The following is a 20,403-nucleotide window of genomic DNA, read 5'->3' as shown; positions in this document are numbered from 1 at the left end:
GAACCAGTATTTGTTTATGTTGTATTTGACTATGTGATACCTTCATCTCTATATCACTGACTAAATCTGTAAGTAAAAATGTCTAAGGAATTGGCAATACCTGCATAAGAATATACACACACTAACATAATCTATAGATGCGTTATTTCGAAATTAATCATGCGTTTAATATATTATTAAAAATCTATCCTTATAATAAATCTGTAGAGATCTAATTTCTGTACAAAGAAAAAAAAAATGATCAAAACCAAGTTAGTTACATCCCGTAAGAAGAGAAATAGAACAAGTCCCGGTTTATTGGGAATTTTTTGTTTCTCTGTCTGTTTGTCTGTTTGTACGGGCTAATCTCTGAAACTATTGGACCGATTGAATTGAAATTTTGCATGGTGATTCTTTACATCCCCGGTCAACATCGTAGATACTTTTTATCCCGGAAAATTAAAGAGTTCCCGTGGGACAGTTATAAACCTCTGCTTACTTATAAAGCGTAGTAGGTTCACAACAACTTATGCACATTATTTAATGAATATTCGCATGCTGATATCTTATATTTCCGGTCAACATATTAAATACTGTTCATCCCGGAAAATTAAATAGTTCCCGTGGGACACTGGCCTGCAACTGCAGAGGCCAACAAAAGAGGCATTAATGGAAGATGATGAAATTTTATAATAATAATAATGAAAATTTGGGCCGACCTTAGCCGAGGCACACAGTAGTCCATCAACTTATACCAAACTAAAAAAAAAAATCTCTATCTTGAATTTCAGGTGGCAAAGTAAATTCATCTTACTCATTGTCGTCACTTGAAATCATTTTGTCAAATACAATTACTTGTCAAAATCAATGACGAACAAGAATAGTTATAATATTCCCGCGTTAAAGTGTTATTTTTTTTCAATAAACATATGATTTATATTTGCAGTTCAAAATTTAAATAAATTCTGAATAAATAACCTCCTTTGTTGCCATGTTTCGGAGTAAAAGATCGTTCCATTTTTATTTGGCCGCTAAACACGACAGATTTTAATTTTGATACAACTTTTGCCGGCCGTTGCTCGCATATATTTTCTTATATATAGTCCTAGTTATATTCAATAGGACTTAAGTCGGGCAAGTCAATCCATAACAGGATCATCATACTCTTGGAGGGTTTGACACTAGCCGCGCCTAATGGGAAGGTGTCTTAGCGAGCAGGATTTGAATACTTAAGTTAGTTTGAATTCTATGCGGGACCATTAGATGTTGAATGAAGATAAGATGAAGGGTGTAATAGACACACTAGATGTATTTTTGTGCAGTCCCTTTATGCTATGAGAAGCCTCCAAGAGGGTATCAACAATCTCCATTATCAGGCAGCTTGTTCTGACAGGAGATGTATATATGCATTGGTCTACTATTGGTCGTAGAGTTAGTAAGTCTTTTGTTTGTTATTATTGTTGAAGATATATTAGAATTGCAGTTTTGCGCACCTTTCAGTATGTTTCGGAGCGATGCGTTGATGGTCTTGATTGCTGAAACTACATGGAACGCAACCAGCACGAACTGCAACTCAATAAATTGAGTCAAAATCCTTATAAAGGTGTAGATCGCTGTGATCCAACAGCCCCCTGCGGTTAATAATAATAATTACAACTACAGGTCTAGGATAATTATAAAATACACTACTACATAGAAATAAAATTAAAAATTGACTAATAATAATAAACAAATACTTATATATATCGTACCTTGAGAAGAACAAAAGCATAAGTGTAAAAAGTGTGTTTTACAGGAGAGCGAAAAACTATTTAAATTGGTATATCTTTTTATTAAGTAATCTGTCGACACCACTTTTTTATTGAAAAATTGAGTCATAAAATCTTCTTTTCACTAATAATTATACAAGCTATCAGTAAAAGTTAATACTTAATTAGTAATTATCAATTTTGTAAATTACGCTACTCCTCATTAGACAGTTTTTTTTAAGGAAAAGTGTATGAATATATACGTCAATGTTCATTCCAACATTAATATTTACAGAAAAAATAATCGTGAATACATCACCATGCATTGGAATGAGAATGAAACGGAAGTAATATTACCCTTTTTTTCATCGAATTTTTTTATTGAATTATAAAAATGAGTACTCTTTATGCCTTTATTCTGTCAGAAAAATATTATGTGTAATCTGTTCAAAAGCATTAACAACTTTTCTCTCTAGATATTTTTTTCTTACTGCGGAAATATAAGTCGTTACGGGAAAATTACTAACTAAGTAATGAAATAATAAAAGCATAAATAATGAAATCATATAGTTCTTATTTATACAAAAACCAGACAATGCTGTTTTTTTATTTGACAACATAAACTTATCTACTATTTTAAACACACAATAAGATAAGATCTCACTTAAAATAAAATTATAATATTAAAACATTAATAACGGTATATTAAGTCTGAAATGAACTCACATAATTCAAAAATATTTATTGACTGAATAAACTGCTGACATGGGATTAAAATTAGTAAAATTAATAAGTTTATAAAAAAACACATCCTCTCCGGACGTGTCTTGCAGCATGTACCTAATTTTCTGCGGTTAGGGATCTCTTAATCTTTATTTATTTAGATCTTTTGTGATAATGCACTGTAATGCAAGTTTTATCTCAATTTCAGAAGGTTCCATTCGATTTACTCGTTACGTGGTGATGAAGAACGGTTATAAGTATCTAGTATGCCTTTTGGTTAAAAATTTCATAAAATACCAAATAAACCAGGGTCTGCTTTTAAAAAGCAACAGCAAACTATTTCTGCACTCTACCTCAAATGCCCAAATTCTGTATTCTATTGAAATAGATTTAAAATCGTAAATGTTAGATTGATCATCTTCATTCATTATTTTTTTTATTTTTTTTTTTATTTGGAAAACTGACAGTGTTACAATAACTTAATTACTATACAATAGTGTAAACATGTTACACCATTTAAAAGTTTTCCCATATTGATTCTAATAACACATAGCATTGTAGCATACAACTTTATTATTATTTTTAATATAAGTATTATATAAAATATGTTGATGATTACATAGGTTTGTCTATAGTACGGTACATTTATTATGTTCAAAGAGAATTTAAACACTACGTTCGATTATGTTAACATTAAACCAGTTTTTAGTCATTCTTAATCTGCTAGAATTTGTGGATGAATAAAACAGGTCAAACTCAGGAAAGCCTTGAAGGTTATTTATGTAGTGAGATGCTCTTGAGAAGAATGAGTTTTGTTTGTAATTTGTCGAGTAATGGGGTATATGTAAATATTTATTATGTCTTGCGGAGATTCTGGGAATATTTAATTTTATGTTCGAAAGAAAATGTGGAGCGTCAATGTGACATTGTGTTATTTTTGTTAAGAATTTTGCGTCTCTCATGGAGTGATAATATATGATATCTCTTGCATCTTGGCTCATAAACATTGTCGTATGTCTTGCACTTATATTCAAGGTATTTAACAAATTTGCGTTGGTAGTTGTTTCTAATCTGTTAATATATATATATATCATACTGAGGGTTCCAAATTTGTATATAATACTCGAGTATGCTACGAACATATGTACAATACAACGTTTTTATAAACTTGGTGGGCGGCGGCTATTGAAAGCAAGGGGGATGGCCTGGCAGTTGGTCTGGATATAGCGAAGGCCTTTGATCGTGTATGGCACAAGGCGCTCCTCGCAAAACTTCCATCATTTGGGCTTCCCGAGAGCTTATGCAAGTGGACCTCCAGCTTCCTCACTGGGCGCAGCATACAGGTCGTTATCGACGGTTATTGCTCGAATCCCAAGCCCGTGAACGCTGGAGTGCCCCAAGGCTGTGTGCTATCTCCTACGCTGTTTCTTCTGCATATCAATGATATGTTGGACACCGCCAACATGCATTGCTATGCAGACGACAGCACTGGTGATGCCGTATACACGGGCCATGCAGGTCTCTCTCGGGAAAACGTCGACCAGTGCCGGGTGAAACTTGTGTCTTCTATCGAGTCCTCTCTCGAGAAGGTCGCGGAATGGGGTAAGTTGAACCTTGTCCAATTTAACCCCCAGAAGACTCAAGTTTGCGCGTTTACCACTAAAAAAACCCCATTTGCCGTATCACCGCTCTTCGAGAACACTTCCCTTAAAGCCTCGCCTAGTATCGGAATACTGGGTCTCGAAATCTCGAGCAATTGCCAATTCCGTGGCCATCTGGAGGGCAAAGCCAAACTGGCTTCAAAGAAACTGGGCGTCATAAATAGAGCACGGCAATACTTCAAGCCGGCCCACATTCTAGCGCTCTACAAAGCGCAGGTCCGGCCTCACATGGAGTATTGCTGTCATCTCTGGTCTGGCGCACCCCAGTATCAGCTCGATCCATTTGACCGCGTGCAACGCAGAGCAGCTCGAATTGTCGGGGACCCAGTACTCTGTGAACGGCTGGATCACTTGGCGTTGCGTAGAGACGTCGCTTCATTGTGTGTCTTCTACCGCATTTATCACGGGGAGTGTTCCGAAGAGCTGTTCAACCTGATTCCTGCCGCCGAATTTCACCTTCGCACGACACGCCACAAGTTACGATATCATCCCCACCATCTGGATGTGTGGCGGTCCTCCACAGTGCGGTTTTCAAGGAGCTTTCTTCCTCGTACCACGAAGCTGTGGAATGAGCTTCCTTGTGCGGTGTTTCCGGGACGATACGATACATGGGTACCTTCAAGAAAAGCGCGTACACCTTCCTTAAAGGCCGGCAACGCTCTTGTGATTCCTCTGGTGTTGCAGGAGAGTGTGGGCGGCGGTGATCACTTAACACCAGGTGACCCGTACGCTCGTTTGTCCTCCTATTCCATAAAAAAAAAAAAAAAAACCTATTTAGGTTACCATGGATGCCACCCGAAAAAAATTTCTGGAGTAGTATTTTATGGTCAATTCGATCGAATGCCTTGCGGAAACCTGTGATAGAGTCTACTTTACCCCCAGAATCCATGTTAAATGTTGTGTAATTTAAGAATGATTGTAGATTAGACGTAGTTGAGCGATTTCTAATAAATCCATTCTGTTCGGGGATAAAGAAGGTTGATATACTATTATACCTATGAATTTCTCATGAAATCTAGAATTAGTAATAACTTCGTACACCTGATCAAGCCTATAAGTACTTTTATGTTTCAATTATGAGGAATGCATAACATTACCACGGCGTACCTATTAGTAAAAACCTCTGCCCAATATGCATTTTAAATTTTGGTGAACCATTAAACATGTGCATTAAAAATCATAAATCATAGAAAATAATTAAAAATCATAAAGAACAGTTATCGGAATAGAAAGAAAGCTGATCTCTATCCCGTTTAAGTTCTTCGCAAAAGAATAATAGAAGTAAGTAGTTAGAAGTAAATAGTGAGAAGCAACTTGCAATTTCATCGGGGCCTCTCTTTGCAATAACCAATATTAATATTATATCAAAAGCCGTGAAATTACACACAAGATATTTTCTTTCTGTTAAAAATTTTCTAAATCTTATACTGGAACTCTTTGAATGCTCGGATCTGATATATACATTTCTTGATCTCTTATTTTTCTTATAATAGATTTATTTTGACTGTTATAGTTATCCTGTAATATAATCTTGCCTTTGTTATCAACTCTATACATATTTGGCACATGCCATGTTTCTTTGGTCAATGAAGATAAAGATTAATTATTTTAATATTGAATACTCTGTGTATTGATATTAACTGGCTAATTGTATACCGTGGAAATGTTCAGCTTCAGACATCCAATCTGTATAGACCCTTACATAATTAATTACGATTAATTACGATAACAAGTTACGATATCATTTCCACCATCTGGATGTGTGGCGGTCCTCCACAGTGCGGTTTTCAAGGAGCTTTCTTCCTCGTACTACGAAGCTGTGGAATGAGCTTCCGTGTGCGGTGTTTCCGGGACGATACGACATGGGTACCTTCAAGAAAAGCGCGTACACCTTCCTTAAAGGCCGGCAACGCTCTTGTGATTCCTCTGGCGTTGCAAGAGAGTGTGGGCGGCGGTGATCACTTAACACCAGGTGACCCGTACGCTCGTTTGTCCTCCTATTCCATAAAAAAAAAGTAGTATCTAGTAAATTTATCTCTTAAATAATATGAATACTATACAAGCAAATGATTTAATATTATGGTCTGCAAAGTATTAACTTTAATTTGGGAGGTCGAATCGTAATGTATTAATAATCTCGCTTTCTATCAACTCTTTCTTACACCTTATTTATTTGATAATTTATTATAATTTAAAATGAAATACAACTACTTTTCATGGCAACCTATTTTCCAAAACAGGTCGAAAATTTTCGGTCGTACTTTATTCGAATTTCTGAAAACATTTTATTTTAAAAGAACAGGGATTTTTCATATTCTTTGCTGCAATAGTTCGTTTTAGTTTTTCTGCAATTCATAAGTATGCAAGCTTACTCGAATATGACATTTATTTTTTTTAGGCAACAAGGCCGTAATCTATATTACGCTTAAAAATATAGTTAAGTTTACACCACATTGTGTAGTAATCGCGATAGTTTGTGGGGGACAATAATTTCGAAGAAGGGAAAGTGTTGTTATAATGTTTACTTAAACTAAAACTAATAAAAGTTTGTTACAAAATAAGCTTTCAAAAGTTTACTTAAATTAGTAAAAACATTTCTTTAGGTATAAAAAAGTGTCAAACTGTTTACGTGGATTTTAGCAATTTTTTAAAATAGACAAATAACAAATTATTACACTACTCGCTTACATAAGAACACTCTGAAACAGAATTGAGCTAATGTAATTGGAGTTGCTCTTTACTATGACGTAAAAATCAACGAATCGACATAAGACCACTTATGCTTTTGTTCTTCTCAAGGTACGATATTATGCCCCTTATACTTACAGACATCTCTGTTAACATAAGCATCCATTACAGATAAGATCACGGTCATCGCAATGGTTACAATAATAACGTAGTTTCCTTCTTCACAGTATAATTTGGGAACGTTTATATGTCTTCGTATCTGGAATGAGTAGTTTCAAATTGAGTGATTTATTATTTTATTTATTGATGGTCACCTGTATGTAGTAAAAATATTTTCTTCACTTTGGAGAGATAGGGTTTCTCTGTGAAATAAGACGACTGCTGACGAGTCTTGAGGGATATATTATCGATAGCCATATGAATTGGTGTGTGTATCAATTAAGGTGACTTTTATTGGGTTTTGATAAGCATTACAAGGGTATAAACTACTACATTTAAAATTTACTAGAGTAGTGGAGAATCTAGAGAATATCTCAATGTTGCAAAGTAACTAGAATAGACTTACGGACTTTTTCAATAACGTATCTCTAGTCAAGGATACATTGCTATAATCTTTTAATGACAAGATCTTATTTTTCCATAGCTATGTCCAATATAGTTATAGTATTAGTTATAGTCCAATGCTATCTCTCGATAGTTAATTGTAATGTAAGTAAGCGTAAAAGAATGAAGTCGGCTGGAAAATAAATAACAAATACGGTAGGTGTTCGTTGGTATTTGTTAAGTTTTGGTGATTTAATAGCCTTGCGTCTTTCTCTCCACAAAACAAGCCTTATTTGTCGTATAGCTCGAGTTACATATTTTTTTTACAGTTTGACCTTCCAGTAAGAATTCTGAATATCTAAAAACAGTGAATATGATTTTGATATTAAGTGACTCTCTAATTTTTGTATAATTCTATTTTTGCGAGTTTTAATATTATAATTATTTTATTATAAAATTTGAATTATTGTAAATTTATAATATTATATAGTAAAAAAAATATGAATTAGATGAATTCTAAATTAATATTAACTTTAAAAAACTCAAAAGAATATAAAACATTGAGTAAACAGTTACTGAAAGAACAAGTAGATAATGAAATTGAGGTTCTATCTCACATTAAAAAAAATTACTCCTTAAAAAAGGAGGTGGCAGAAATTACTTAAGAATTAGAAAATATGATCATGGAGCGTAATAAACTAAAATCAATAGTGTCTAGCTTTGACCACTGCAGCGTTGAGTTTGAGACAACTCTCAAATACAATGTTGAACTGAAAATAGGCTAAAAGAAGCATATAATACAATAGATCAATTAGAGCGCATGTGTCAGGACTCTAGGTCTGTATACTCACAGTCACTATTTGAAGAACGTAGTGTCTTAGAGGCACTAAGGGCTCTCCTAATCTTGTAACTCTTTCTACCATCTCGAATTTAAACGATCATAATAATATATTTATACATCAGATTCATTCCGCTAATTAATGAATAGTTTGTGTAATTTAAGAGACTATAATAAAATGCAGCGTGAATCCATTATTCACGATCTACAATTGGAAGTTCAGTCGTTATAAGACAGTTTACTGTCAAAAACAGAAAAATATGATGATTCTCGACGACAGAGAGATGAATGTAGTACAGTAATGGATGGTTTATTGACTGATTTAAAAGAAGATGAACAAAAATTTTTGTCCCTCTCTAATTATTACAATTGAATATCATAACAATCGGATAGCACTAAACCTGCCACGATCCGCTACCTCTAAAGCAACTGTACAGACCAGGCTGTGAAATTGAACAACGACTTCAAAGACAGTAAGTCCATAAACAAAAAATTAATCACGATACATAACGATAAAAATCAAATCATTAATGTATAGTGATGAAATAGGTTAAAATAAGGGCCGAATTTTACTACACACTTGTGGAGAGCCAGTTACAAATTATTGTTTGTCTGGTGCGAGTTTTATTAAAATAATGGAAACAATAGTCAATAGTAGTTACAGTCCCAACAATAACTTAATATTTTTTATTGATAGAAGAAGTAATGCCAATACTATTATTAATATTAAAAATAAAAAATATACATTAAAAAGTAAAATTATGATATGTGCATTTTGCTACAGCAATGTCTACTACTATTACAATCTACCCAAGACGGAAAATATGTGTAGACATAAATTACATTATGAGGAAAAATAATTAGACATAAATATACTAGATATTGTTATGTACAAAATTATTATTTGACTGATGGTAGATACTACCTCTAGGAAGTTTCTAGCATTGCGAAGCCAAAGAATAAAATGTCAATAAATAGTAAAATTGTAAAATATACTAACTTGGTACATCAAAACATTCAAGGAATTAAAAGTAAAATATTAGAACTGGAATTATTTATGAACTCAATTAACATTGAAATTATATGCATTACTAAAGGTTTTCTAAAAAGTCATGAGGTCATGTTAAATTTCAGTTATTACCAAGTTGGTTAACTTAATAAACAAATACACTCTAAGGAACGCTTAGAAATAGTTCATCTCTGTAGAACGACATATTTAAATAGCCTGTGTAGAGTTGGAGCTTTTCATAGTTATAAGCCCCGCCGCACATGCCCATACTAGCACTTCACGATTCACGATACTGCGGCAATGTGGCACCGACATTGGTACACACGGTGTGTCCGCATATTGTTGTCTCAGAATGCCTCAGTGGCATTCGTCGACGAGAATGAAGCAAGATGGACGTGATAGATTTAAGTTTAGAATCCAACAATGATAACGAGGTTTTATATTGATTATTGTTAATGAGGAAACTATCCGGGAAAAAGTTGGAATATCCATCTTGCAAACACTCGCGCCACAGCCACTCGAAATAAGTGTCTCTGTCACCTAGCCGACACGCGCGTACACGCTCATGTACGTACCCGCACCGACACGTGCGAGCAATATGCAAATGCAGAGTTCGATACTGGGCCATAGGTTTTAAATACATGGACTCGCACGCGGCTCGCTTTCATAAAAAAAGACCAATGCGAGATGGTGCATGTGCAGCGGGGCTAAGCGTATATAGCCCGCCTTCTGCTTCATTTCACATATCTGAAAAAAATATGGAAGAAATTTTTACAAAAAATGTATGCGACTATTAGTGATGTACCAAGGTGCCTTGTACGTCCTTACGTACAAGGCGATGCCATCATACGTAGAGATTTTGATTCAAAGCATGACGGAATTTCAATTTTGGATATGGTTGCCGTGCCTCACAGTTGTAAGCCGTAACTCCCGAAAGGTTTAAGTATACATTTGCATAACAGGAGTTTATTCGCTAGAGTAAGTTTAGACTAGCGTCTAATAAGCCAGTTAAACTTCCTAAGTTGTTGGCCAAAAGCTTTTCTTTAGTCCATATGTAGTTTTTCACAGCTGAGTCGTCTGTCTAATTAAAGTCCTATGTATCGGGCATCAACTGACTTGGGAATTTTAATCTGATTTGAGTCGACTACTGGACATATATCCCACGTTAAGGTAAGAGTGACCTGGACTGACTTGGTTTCATTAACTTTTGTGCGCCAAATCTCTAAAGCATTTTGAAAAGATAGAGATTTTTTGCAGTTTTGTAGATACACCATCAGGTGCTTCGTCAACTGCAACGCGGTATCGTTTGCGAAAGTACCAGTTAGAACATCATGCGTATTTGGTAGATCATATACGAACGACGATACCTTCTGAAAATTTAGTTTTTGAGTCAATATCTTTTTTAATCTCTTATTGAGTTATCTGTGAAGCCATGGAATGTAAATGGCAGTATAAATTTGTTTTGTTTAGCTGTATGTAATTTTCGGAGATGTCGTAATTTCCGGACATTGAGCAGTCAAATGTTATATTTCATTTCTGAAGCTTAAGGAAAGCTGACACTATATCAACTAAGATTAAGGACTGGTCTCCGCTGCGCTCCAACTTGCTACCGCACTATGCAAAATTTTATGTATTACCTCAAAATGGCTTTGCACAATAGCGATCATAACATTCATGCGCTTTCTTATTCTGAGAGCAGCATTCGCGTACAATAGAGCAGTCAGCGTTAACACCAGCGTCGGCAACACATAACCAAACACGGTATTTCCTTTCTTTTCTTCAGCGTAAATCTTATAGATTCTTATATAAAATACCCAGGCAATGGAAAATACTGAAAAATTTTATAAATAATTATACATTATAAAGTGTCTACTATCTATCACTATAACTTTTTCTGAAAAAGTAGTAAAGTAAAGTCAATAATAATATCCTACTGAGATTAACATTAGTTTTAAGTATTAAACCGCTTGGGATTGGTACTGCACATTCACCACACACATAATCACTGTACCACACTGCTATATTTACTTTTACAAGGTACAACACAAATACCTAAAATGAAACGAGTGCTGATAGCAGATAGTGAGTTACAATGTCCTACTAGCCCCATCTAGTTTGTGAAAATTAAAGCAATCATAAACATACCGGCCCTCATATACATACTCGGACGAATGGTCTTTTAAAGGTGAAGAAACTATAATTTTTTTTTAAACTAATAAACTATGCTAAGTCTAGGATGTTCTAAGCATTTACTTATTGCTTCCAAGTGACGCCGAGATTCAATTTATCGTTTCTCAATATATTCTTTGGTAATGTGTCGTATGAATAAGTCAGTCACTCCTCTTTGGTGTCTTCGAAAGCCTATTTTTCGGTACGGCGCTTACTGTTATATTAACAGAGTTCGTCAATAACGTTTGGCTAATAAAACGGTCGATATCGTCATCGTGGATTTTGGTATCAATATCATTACACCAATGTGGTTCATATCTTGAGCCTTTTGTTTGTGCTCAAAACCAGCTATAGATAGTCGTTTTCAATTGGGCTTTATCGTGAGAAGCAGTTTGCTGACGAGTGAAGCTCTGCTGAGAAGTCAAATTATACTTAACAGCGAAGAGTCTCTTTGCCAACTGACGGATCATCACTCATCACTGTGGAACTTTAGAGCTTTCGTTGCTAGCTATCCCTGGAGGGCACGGCAGTCCTCGTGACTAAATGACTAATTCTTATTATTATGATTCCTCTACGATCTCTAAAACTATAATTTAATTCCTGTATGTATAAATGTGTATTAAAGGTTATATTGGGCGTCAGAGATGTCGATGTTGATAGCAAATTTAACTTCTTACTGCCTGTAAAGAAGACAGGGAATCCATAGACGTGGAGAGCAGTAGAAATATACACGTAGTTTGGCGCGTGTGTGGTATGCGAGGCGAGCGTGGCCACGAACCGTACCGGAGCCAGCCCCATCACGCGGGTCGTTCGCCACATCTTCACTGACGAGCATTTGTCGCTGCACACTCTTGACATTGCTGATCACTATCACAATCAGGTGCTAGTTGTACAACTAAAACATAAATGCTTTACACTTCATTATATTATTATTGTATATTTTTATTGACGTGGAGCGTACGCTTACAAATGAGCGAAGCTCATTCCACATTCTGACTGTACGTGGCAGAGGGCCACACAGCCAGGCGGTGAGGATAATTTCTTAGTCTGTGGCGTGTCTTGTGAAAGTGATATTCGATGGCAGTGGTTAGGTAAAAAAGCTTTTGGATCACTTCTCGTGATATGTGAGGTAAAAGGAACACTAATTTTCATTATTACTTACACTTCAAATTCTTCTGTAAGAAATTTGACAGGATTTAACTCCAAAAACGGTAACAATAAACAACAAACATTGTTTTAATGATTGGAAAACATTGGGTATCCACAAAAGGTGTAAACGTTTCATCATCATCATCATCATCAGCCGGAAGACGTCAACTGCTGGACAAAGGCTTCCCCTAAAGATTTCCATGACGATCGGTCCTGCGCTGCCCTCATCCAACGAATTCCGGCGATCTTGACCAGATCGTCGGTCCATCGGTGTAAACGCTTAAATGACCTTTATTATGAAAAACATTACAATAATAGTGAATCATTAAAAAAATATGTAAAAAAATACTCCTACTTTTTTAAGGTAGATTGTCATGAAACGAACTCACATTCCTTTGCAGATAAAATAAAAAAGAGTAATAATAAAGTAGAAGCAACATGGAATATAATTAATAATGAAACTGGTAGGTCAAGTTACCGTAGCACTTCTACGAGTTTGTGTGTAAGTATTAAAAATCGCGTTATAAATTCGGAAATATAAATATAATAAATGAAATTCTTCTCCGATCCCAATTATTACCACCAAAGACCTTAAAGCCTTTACCAAAAGCACCACAGGATATGCTTAAATTAAACGTAAAATTTTGTTTGTAAATCACTTCGCAAAAAACATACTTGACATTATAGTACCTGAATTAGCAATATATTTAACAAATGCATAGATGAGGGTGTATTCCCTGACCTCATAAAAAACAGCAAAGTTATACCTTTGTTTAAATCGGGCAGTTCTTTCATTTCAGGCCTATTTTAGTGCTGCCTGTTTTTGGTAAATTTTGTGAAAAACTTTTGCTTCAGCAGATAAAAATTAATTTTTGTGAATATTTGAAGAATAATCAATTTGGTTTCACTAGGGGCTTATCAACAATTAATGCGGGTATTAAACTTAAATCCCACATTTAAGCGAAAGAGTTCACATAGTCGACGTAAACGGCAAGCGGCCTTCGGTTAAACCTGTAGAAATAGGTGTTCCGCAGGGTTCTATTCTTGGTCCTTTCGTGTTACTTCTATATATTAACGATTTACCGTTTGTAGTAGATGATAGCCACGAGATTGTATTGTTTGCTGATGATACTTCACTTATTTTTAGAGAGAAGCCACGTGCAGATTTTGATGAGGAGGCAATCAATGCACTCTCAAAGATAGTCCGTTGATTTAAGACGAATAATCTGCACTTAAACAGTAAAAAACAAAGGGGTTACAGTTTATTACATCAAACATAGCGCTGGTACAACCCAACATTTATAAAAGACCAGATATTGAAACTTGTGGACACTACGGTCTTCTTGGGTATCAAGTTAGATAGAAAGTTTCAGTGGGGTGCACATACTGCCTATGTAGCAGATGAAGTCAGCTCTACGGCAGTGCCGTTAGAAATATTAGAAAATACACGAATGTTGCTACCGGTAGATAGATGTACTTCAGTTATTTTCACAGCATCATGACATACGGTTTTTTGCTGTGGGGTCATGAAGCTGACATTGATATTATAGTGTTTGCTTTGCAAAAGAGCTGTTCGTGCTATATATCAGACAAACAGTTACTCAAAGAAAAATTTAAAGAAATAAATATTATGACTGTTCATTGTCAGTACATATTTTATGAAAATTTAATAAACGTTCACAAAAATCCTCATCTTTTTGCTATTAATAGTGATATTCATTATTATAACACTAGAAATAAGGGATCACTTGTAACGAATTCTAGTAGGCTTCATAAGATACATTTTACAGCTTTAAGGATAAATGTAGCATTAGAATCAATTTTGAGAAAATAAGTGCCTTTTAAAAGATTCTCAGTAAAGTAATGTTGAAGCTGATACTGAAGGGAACACCAGAAATACGACAAATATTTTGTATGTTCCCGGACCTGCCTGGTAAATTTAATAATGAATTGTTTTCCACGTTACTTACTTTTAAGTCCAGCACAAGTTTCAACTCGATACTTTAAATAATGTTTATATTGTAAGTAAGGTCACACCACACGTATGACATAAATAACCATTGATTGAGCGACCGACCACGGCAAATAAGTCTATAGGCTGTGTCCATCCTTTAACTGTGTTGATACAATCTTTATATATGGTCGTAAAAGAGATGTGTCTGTCTGTGATTTTTGTTTTATATTTTTTTTTAATATATTTTACGTAGTTAAAGAATCTCTTGGATTAGTTGGTCTTGTAGGGTTCTTCTGTTTTATATAACATTTTGATGTGCATTTTGAATTAATTCCGCTCGTTTTCTGTGCTTTTTATATTTCAACAATCAACATGTATCAAATGTACACAATTTTCTTTGTAATTAGTTTCGCACCATCTATCGATGTTTGCTGAGGTTGTCTTCAATAGTTTTAGTACCACAGACTCTCGCTACATGGCACAAAAGCACTTTAACAGACGCCAATCCTGTGGTATATAGTATGTGTAGTTGGGGATTGGTATGAGCCAAATTCAGAAAAATTTAAACGAAGAATTGAAAAGTATAACTCGTCACCCATCCTGCACATAGCCCCGACCTAGCACTCTATGACTTCTGTATTTTCCCCAAAATCAAAGATTTGATAAGAGGTTTCACTTTTACCAACTCCGAAGAGGCAGTGATAGCGTTCAATCAGTACGTGGAAAACATGTCTTCAGTTTTAATAAATGGTTCGATCTCACGAAAAAATGTTTAAAATGTTAGGAAGAGTAACGTGGAGAGTCGAGAGGCCATACCCACAGATTGTTTACCTCCAAAGATAAATAAACGTTTTTTCTTTTTGGGTTTATTTTCCTCATGTTGCATGGATGTCGACACAATTTTTTTAGGCTTGAGATGATTATCATAGGGATTTACAATATCAAAATCAATCCTACGTTTAGCTTTTAAAGTTCTAAGTGATGAGAACTTTTTGAATTTCTTATTAGTGCTATTTTTGTCGGTGTATATATTCAAAGTAGTTATTTTTCTTTCCAGTTCACTAATTGTCTTCTTTAAGAAATTGTTTTCTAAAATTAATTCTTCTATTTCTCTATTTGCCTTGTCTAATAAACATTGCAACGTGAGAATTTTTTCTTTGAAATCATCTAATTCGCAATTAATTGTAGACAGGTCCGGTAAGCTTTTAATGTCTTCACTAGTGCTAGGTGATGTTTCTAAGTAAAGGTCATCCATACTCTGATTCTGTTTCCGTTTGCGTAAAGTGATCTATTCTTTTTCCATAATTATCAATCTCTGTCCATCCAATTTAGAACTACCTTCATGAATTCACTTTATTTATTATCACAAAACCAAAGCTATATTTAGTTAAGTATTAAACCTCGTTAGTGTTAGTTTCGTGCTAAAGTGGTTTATGCAAAATAACAACATGCATAAAACATATCGGTGATAATTCGTTCAAATACACGTATAAATAATCAAAATATAATAATCTCACTATTGTCACACAGCCAATCCAAAATAATGTATGTGAACGTCGAAATCGTGTGTTGTTGCATTTATTCAATATTTAGTGTTAGAATCACTCGTAATGTATTTGTGATAACGTTTATTGTTGAAGCACGGAGTACTTTTAAAAATCAAGGTAACACAGATTTATTTCATTAAAATTTTTACAAACTTTTCTTTACTCGGAGATCGGAGACACCAACACGATAGGAGTGTTTATATGTTTATTCACTGATTTTAAAGCTTTGTCCACAATATATGTTGTTAGTCGCGTATGTATTATTTCACTGCACTTGTTTTTAATTGAGAAATTTATGTTATTTGATTTTTAATATACAATAAATACGGAGTCAATGTTTACAGTTTTAGTGTGACCTAAGTACGATGCGTTGTTGTTGACTTATGATTCTTCTGTTTTACTAACGTTGCCAGACCAGAGCGCTATCCGTACAGAAACCGACGAGTTTTTCCCAGCTAATATTATGTTTCTGAAAATATTCCGATATTGCGTTCATGACATCGATACTTTTTAAAGTTGTTTACAGTTCTTGTGAAATCAATAATTCTTCACAATGTGCAGCGTGCACGTATTGAAATTGGTTCGTGGCCCGCGGACCATATTCTGACTCAACCACTGGCTAAAAACCACGTGATCTAGACGCTTATAAATTATCTAAGGCAGAAGTACTTAAAATAAAATTCGTTTAGATGCAGTATATTTTTATCATTTCGGTTAAGTAGCTTAGTACCCCTGAGTTCATTTAGAGTTGCATTGTAGGTCCGTGTTATACGCTAAAAAAAAGAATTTCAGTCACGAGGCATATACTGAAAAAAACATTAATATATAGCTATATCAGTAGATTACCTTTAATACGCACCAGAGATGTTAGTACTTACAATAATTATTATGGCGTTTGTAAACTCGGTCATTGTAATTACTACCTGATACCCAATATATTCCGTATTGACCTTGCATTTGGTGTATAAACTACTGAATATCGTAATTATAATGGTTCATGATGTGTACTTCAAAATTATTAATTGTAATTTCATTTTTATAGCGTTTTCCTTTGTTCAGAGTTTAGCAAACCAACAGAATTTTTATAACGAGGCGGTACTCGAAAGGTTAGCTCAGTTGAGCATCGGCACGGAACGCCGGAGGTCGTGAGGTCGAATCCCGCATCGTACATAAAATTTTCTTTTTCAAATTTTATTAATAAAAATAATCGTATTTAAAAAATTAGAAAAATATAGTCATTGGTGCTTTCTTTTCTATTTTATTATTATTAGGTATTTATGTATATACCTATTTTTTATATTTTGTGTTAGTATTTCCTCACTCGGGAAAGTAATTAAAATTGTAAAACTTTATATCATCAATAAAAAATATGTAAATTGAATCTTTTAAGTACATTCCATTCAATACATTCTATTATTATTACTGTTACAGATCAAAATATATTCCAAGCGACCTCTACCTATTCTTTATAGGTTTATATATATGGCCAGAATCTTCAACGTCACTGTCAAAACCACTCACCCCAAGAAAAATAAAGCTTATTGGTAAAATTAAAAACAAAAACTGAAAAAAACCAAACAAACATAGGAAATTTGCAAGCCAAGTCTAAACGGCTGCAGTGCAAAATTTCTACGCACGGAGACAATAATTGATGAGTTCTAAACACGTTCAATCCTACAATCGTATTTGTTAATAAAGTTTAGGAAGCCGCGATTCAGATTGGCCTAGTGACAGGGGTCCATTGTAAACCTGAAAATGATTATCCTCCTTTTATTATAAATAATTCAATGGAATTAACTGCATTGTGTAACAACGAAAGTTTAAATCATCTGAACAGTTTTATTAATTTATAAGAAAGTTAAGTAACTGACAAAATTTTTTAAAATTTGAATATACATACATTTTGATAAGGATCATTGATTAAGGAGGATTGAGTTATAATACGTCAGCGGAGAGTAAAAAATTTAAATTGCTCTGCAATAAAAATTTAGCATTTTTTTAATTTGTTTTATTTATTGTGGAGATACACTTTTTTCTTCGTAACATTATATAAGTATATTTAGTAAAAACAATTCAATCTTTTATTATTATAGCGTGAGTACCTAATAAACATAAAAAAATTAAAGATACAATACCGTTTCTTACTATTATTTTTGTGATAATGTTCTTTTTTAATTTCCATCAAATAAATATTACATAGGAATAAATTAATATTATCCAATCTTTGCCATTGATATTGCAATGACATCGATATGTCACACATTTTGTAAATCTAGCACACATGAACTTTTTAAATTGTGTATCGCCGTAATAAAGAGAGCGTTTGTCTGTTACTATAAAATATAATAAGAATAGGGTGGTAGAAGCGAAATAACTACTGAAGCGGTACGCAAAAGGAGGTCATAGTTAAAAATTGTTGACGTATGAGAATTTTTTTTAAATTGAGGAACATTTTAATAAACAAAATGACCGTATTTATGCTCAAAGCTCTAAAGAAGCTTCCCTATTAGTCGACAAAGTGCAGCATGGGCACTATCCGACGTCAGTGATGGATTGGTAGGGTATTAGCTATGAAGGAGTCACTGAGCCGTACTTTTCTGAAAAAGATATCAAAACATCGGCACAAGTATATCAAGATACCATTCTTGAGAAGGTAGTAAAGCTCCGTAATAACACCATGGTCAATAACCAAGAATGGTCCTTCCAGCATGACTCGGCGCCGGGTCATAAAGCTAGGTCTACGCAGCCTTAGTTGGAAAAAACTTTTCGGACGGCATCAGAGCTGAAGACTGGCCGTCGTCTAGTCCCTATCTTAGTCCGGTGGATTATGATTTATGGTGAGTTTTAGAGTGTACGGATTGCTCTAAATGCCATGATAATTTGGAGTTCCTAAAACAATCCGTACGATTCGCAGTGAAGAATTTTCCCGTGGAAAGAGTGCGTGCTTCTATTCATAACTGGCCTCAACGTTTAAAGGACTATATTGCAGTCAATGGAGACCACTTCGAATAAGATTTTATATTTTAAATTGTGATATTTTTATGTATTAAACTAACACACTGTAAAAGTAATAAATGTTATTTGCAATATTTTTTTTCTGTTTCAGTATTAATAGCAAGGTATATACGCAGTAATTGGCAACTTACTTGGACAGTAATAACATCCTACCGGTTCATCAGTCAGGCTTTAGGACATCGTCCACAATATCTTGTGTGCTCGTGATCATGGTCAAGGGTCTATCACTGAGCTCCTAGACTTTTCACGCGCCTTTGAAGCTATCAACATTTCCTTGCAATTTACAAAAATGAGCGCATCCGGTGTCAAACCTGTGACACTGAAATGGTTCTATCATAGTGGCCGTAGTCGGCGTGTTTAACTTTCAGATGATAATGGATACTCATTGCTGTCAGGTCCAGTACAATTAGGTAGAGGAATACCACAGGGCACATTTTGGGACCTTTGCTGTTCGTTATATATACTGCCAACGTATCCAACATAATTATTAGAGCATTGTTGCTACGACACACAGCTAGACATCCCAAGAAAAGTTCTCAAGTCCGCTAAAGATGTTTTCACTTCAACAATTAAGTATTAGCCATATTTTGATGTACTGGACACTACAGCGAATACTTACTTTTTCTACTTTCATCGGTGTCGGTAGTTATGTTATAAGTATATTTCCCCTTATTTTTTTTATATAATTTTGTACTTTGTAGGTGTTCCTTAATTTGTTGTAAAGAATTGTATTGCGAAACAAATGATGGTATTATTTATATATTTCAGACTTATAAAATACAAAATTTATTGCTTTTATTTTTATTGATGACGATTTAAGATCAAAATTTAAATAACATAAAAAATTACTTCGTTTAGTCGATGGTTATGACTATTAAAGTACGTGAAACCTTAAAATGAACTAAACCAAAAACAATTTTCTCTTACTCTTAATGTTGTTGGTACTTTAGGTCAAAGGTATGAGGGAATTGATTAGAAACTTTACAAACAGATATTTGTTACCAGAGATAAGTAAAATAAATAAAATCGGATTAAAAATATAAGACAGGTATAAAATATAATCATCGTTTCACGGATACTGTAATTATGATACGGAAATTAACATAAGTATTGAGTTGTATTTATTTATTATAACAGTTTCCGCGTTGATGGTATTTTGAGCTTCACCGTTTTTTCTGTGCTAACTAAATTTATCAGACTTACATTGCGTCAAATATGGTTAGTAAATAGGTGTATCAAATGGTTTTATTTGACGTTTGACCAATTTCTTTATTAGCATTAGCAATGACGTTCTATGTACATGAATCTCATTGAGCATTAGTGATTTCTTATAAAATATAGTCTCAATGTCTGTCTGGCGCCCATGTTTACACATTATAC

At 34.2% G+C, this 20,403-nt stretch overlaps 1 protein-coding gene across 1 annotated transcript in view; it reads right to left on the bottom strand.

The window, feature by feature from the left end:
- The window catches only part of LOC126971584 (cuticle protein 16.8-like), a 112,077-nt gene that overhangs the window by 54,609 nt on the left and 37,065 nt on the right, over positions 1–20,403 (bottom strand). The window lies entirely within an intron of this gene.

The sequence above is a fragment of the Leptidea sinapis genome, chromosome 1, assembly GCF_905404315.1.
Source record: "Leptidea sinapis chromosome 1, ilLepSina1.1, whole genome shotgun sequence".
Lineage (NCBI taxonomy): Eukaryota > Metazoa > Arthropoda > Insecta > Lepidoptera > Pieridae > Leptidea > Leptidea sinapis.
Note: the sequence above shows the minus strand (reverse complement) of the source record. Positions and strands in the feature narration are given on the sequence as shown.